The 4,413-nt window shown below is 44.2% G+C and overlaps 1 pseudogene across 1 annotated transcript; it reads left to right on the top strand.

Annotated features, from left to right (window-relative positions):
- The first annotated feature begins 557 nt into the window (after window positions 1–557).
- LOC306668046 (ATP-dependent RNA helicase DDX19B-like) lies at window positions 558–2,826 on the top strand (annotated as a pseudogene). The gene has a single exon. The product of its transcript is annotated as an ATP-dependent RNA helicase DDX19B-like (transcript).
- Window positions 2,827–4,413: the final 1,587 nt, after the last annotated feature.

The raw sequence follows: 4,413 nt of genomic DNA, 5'->3' as shown, positions 1-4,413 counted from the left end.
AGACACCACTGAGACACAGAACATAATGAGAAGCTACTTTGAAAATCTGTATTCCAACAAAATAGAAACTACCGAAGACATTGACAAATTTCTAGAGACATATGCTCCTCCCAAACTGAACCAGGAGGACATACACGATTTAAACAGATCAATATCAAGCAATGAAATAGAAGAAGCCATTAAAAACCTACCATCCAAGAAAAGCCCAGGACCAGACGGATTCTCAGCCGAGTTCTACAAGACCTTCAAAGAAGAACTCATTCCAATACTTCTCAAAGTATTCCACGAAATAGAAAAGGAGGGTACCCTACCGAGCTCATTCTATGAAGCTAATATCACCCTCATACCCAAACCAGGAAAAGACACATCAAGGAAAGACAATTTTAGACCAATATCCTTGATGAATATAGATGCTAAGACTGTGGCGCGGCGCTGCTTCCGGTGCCCGCGGGGCAGCGAATGACTTCCCCCTCGGAGGGGCCGGCCCGGGCTTGCTGCGACCCCCGAGCCCGCGATTTGTGGCGCACTCTGGCGCGCCCGCCAGCGGCCGCGTCTCGCCCGCGCTGGGGACCATGGCCACCGACTCATGGGCCCTGGCGGTGGACGAGCAGGAAGCGGCGGCCCAGTCGGTGCTGTTGTCAAGACCAATGCTAATGCAGAGAAAACAGATGAAGACGAGAAAGAGGACAGAGCTGCCCAGTCTTTACTCAACAAGCTGATCCGAAGCAACCTTGTGGATAACACTAACCAAGTGGAAGTCCTGCAGCGGGATCCCAACTCCCCACTCTACTCAGTGAAGTCTTTTGAAGAGCTTCCACTGAAACCACAGCTTCTCCAAGGAGTCTATGCCATGGGTTTCAACCGTCCATCAAAAATTCAAGAGAACGCATTGCCTTTGATGCTTGCTGAACCCCCACAGAACTTAATTGCCCAGTCTCAGTCTGGTACTGGTAAAACAGCTTCCTTTGTGTTGGCTATGCTCAGCCAAGTAGAACCTGCAAACAGATACCCCCAGTGTCTGTGCCTTTCTCCTACGTATGAACTTGCTCTTCAAACAGGAAAAGTGATTGAACAGATGGGCAAATTTTACCCTGAACTGAGGCTAGCTTATGCTGTTCGAGGCAATAAATTGGAAAGAGGTCAGAAGATCAGTGAGCAGATTGTTATTGGTACTCCTGGGACCGTCCTGGACTGGTGCTCCAAGCTCAGGTTCATTGACCCCAAGAGGATCAAGGTGTTTGTTCTGGATGAGGCTGACGTGATGATAGCCACTCAGGGCCACCAAGACCAGAGCATCTGTATCCAGAGGATGCTACCCAAGAACTGCCAGATGTTGCTTTTCTCTGCCACCTTTGAAGACTCTGTGTGGAAGTTTGCCCAGAAAGTGGTCCCAGACCCTAATGTTATCAAACTGAAGCGTGAGGAGGAGACGTTGGACACCATCAAGCAGTACTACGTCCTGTGCAATAACAGAGACGAGAAGTTCCAGGCCTTGTGCAACCTGTATGGGGCCATCACCATCGCTCAAGCCATGATCTTCTGCCATACCCGCAAAACAGCTAGTTGGTTGGCAGCAGAGCTCTCAAAAGAAGGCCACCAGGTGGCTCTGCTGAGTGGAGAAATGATGGTGGAGCAGAGGGCTGCTGTGATTGAGCGCTTCCGAGAGGGTAAAGAGAAGGTTCTGGTGACCACCAACGTGTGTGCTCGTGGTATCGATGTTGAACAAGTGTGTGTCGTCATCAACTTTGATCTTCCTGTGGACAAGGACGGGAACCTGGACAACGAGACCTACTTGCACCGGATCGGGCGCACTGGCCGCTTTGGCAAGAGGGGCCTGGCCGTGAACATGGTCGACAGCAAGCACAGCATGAACATCCTGAACAGAATCCAGGAGCATTTTAATAAGAAGATAGAAAGATTGGACATGGATGATTTGGATGAGATTGAGAAAATAGCCAACTGAGAAGCTCTACCAGCCACTGGTGCCGGCCCATGGGGCTGCCCCTGCCCAGGAGATGAGTGCTTTCATGGCAGAGGCCTCAACTGTCACCACAAAGGCAAAGGCATGAGGAGAGAAGCTACCTACCTCACTTTAAATTACGTTTGGACTGGACAAAAATTTGTGCAAATAATGAGGGATGGTAGAAAATTTGTTTACGCCACTGTGGAAGATTAGGCGTGAATACACAGAAATTTACCTTTTGGAAATTCCGTCAGTTTTTTGGCCAGCGTTTCTCTCATCATTACCCTAATCTAGATATTGTGGCTAATTACTTATCCAGGATCCCCTGCAGAAATTCCTGCCTGTTCTGTGGCTTGGAGTTTGGGGGCCAGCCTCCAGCCCTTGTGGAAATGACAGAATAGACGTGAAGAGGGATTACAGAGGGAGAGGACTCCCACAGTAGATAGGTCTTATGCTTTGCCATGGTGTCTGGAGGCCACCATGAGGCGGGAGAGGAGAATTATGAGCTGCTACTTTGGACTGACTTGGTGTCGAATAGCTCATCTGCATTTTGTCCTAATGCCCACATTAGGAAGGTATTTGCTGTGATGGACAAAAATGCCAGCCTCTGGGCCTTTGTATGCAGGCTTGTGTCTCAGGACCATCACCAGCTCTTTTCAGCAGGTTTGATCTGTGTATAGTGTACATTGGATTATTGGTGAGTCCTTTGCTTGTGCTTGGGCAAGTCTGTGGAGAAGTCACCGTGGAGAAATTGTGGTAGACCTAGCTTGCCACAAAACTTGGTTTCACTGGCACTTGCAGCATATTTTTTGCATTCCCTTGATTCTTAGTCCAAGCAAATAAAAGGTGGTCTGGGGTTTGAATCCTCAAAACAAAAACAAACAAACCAAAAAAAAAAAAAAAATATATATATATATATATATATATATATATACATATAGATGCTAAGATCCTTAACAAAATATTGGCAAACCGTATCCAAAAATATATTAAGAAAATTGTGCACCACGATCAAGTGGGGTTCATTCCTGGAATGCAAGGATGGTTTAACATCTGTAAATCAATAAACGTAATCCATCATGTCAATAGACTTAAGGATAAGAATCATATGGTTATTTCAATTGACACAGAAAAAGCATTTGACAATATACAACACCCCTTCAAGGTCAAAACACTAGAAAAAATTGGGATAGTAGGAACATACGTGAACATTGTAAAGGCTATTTATGCTATGCCCATGACCAACATCATTCTTAATGGAGAAAAACTGAAACCATTCCCTTTAAAAATGGGAACAAGGCAGGGATGTCCACTTTCACCACTTCTATTCAACGTTGTCCTCGAAACTCTAGCCAGAGCAATTAGGCAGACTAACGATTAAAGGGATACGAATAGGAAAAGAGGAACTTAAGCTGTCACTATTTGCGGATGACATGATTCTATATTTAGAGGATCCAAAAACCTCCTCCAGAAAACTTCTAGACCTCATCAATGAATTCAGCAAATAGCAGGCTATAAAATCAACACGCATAAATCTACGGCATTTTTATATGCAAGCGATGAAACAGCTGAAAGGGAAATGAGGAAAACAACTCCATTTGTAATAGCCTCAAAAAAAAAAATAAAATACTTGGGTATCAATCTAACCAAAGAGGTAAAAGATCTCTACAATGAAAACTACAAAACATTGAAGAAAGAAATTAAGGAAGACCTTAGAAGATGGAAAGATCTCCTATGTTCTTGGATAGGCAGAATTAATTTTGTCAAAATGGCCATACTACTAAACGTGCTATACAGATTCAATGCAATTCCAATTAAAATCCCAATGATGTACCTCACAGAAATAGAACAAGCAATCATGAAATTCATCTGGAAGAATAAGAAGCTCAGAATAGATAAAGCAATCCTTAGCAGGAAGAATGAAACAGGGGGTATCGCAATACCAGAACTTCAACTATACTACAAAGCACTAGTAACAAAAACAGCATGGTATTGGCACCAAAATAGACAGGTAGATCAATGGTACAGAATAGAGGACACGGACACAAACCCAAATAAATACAATTTTCTCATACTAGACAAAGGGGCCAAAAATATGCAATGGAGAAAAGATAGCCTCTTCAACAAATGGTGCTGGAAAAACTGGAAATCGATATGCCACAGAATGAAACTAAACCCCTATCTCTCACCCTGCACAAAACTCAACTCACAATGGATCAAGGACCTTGAAATCAGACCAGAGACCCTGCATCTTATAGAAGAAAAAGTAGGTCCAAATCTTCACCTTGTTGGCTTAGGATCAGACTTCCTTAACAGGACTCCCATAGCACAAGAAATAAAAGCAAGAATCAACAACTGGGATAGATTCAAACTAAATAGCTTTCTCTCAGCAAAGGAAACTATCAGCAATGCGAAGAGAGAGCCTACAGAGTGGGAGAATATGTTTGCCA

Source organism: Sciurus vulgaris (assembly GCF_902686455.1).
Source record: "Sciurus vulgaris genome assembly, chromosome: 8".
NCBI lineage: Eukaryota > Metazoa > Chordata > Mammalia > Rodentia > Sciuridae > Sciurus > Sciurus vulgaris.
Note: the sequence above shows the minus strand (reverse complement) of the source record. Positions and strands in the feature narration are given on the sequence as shown.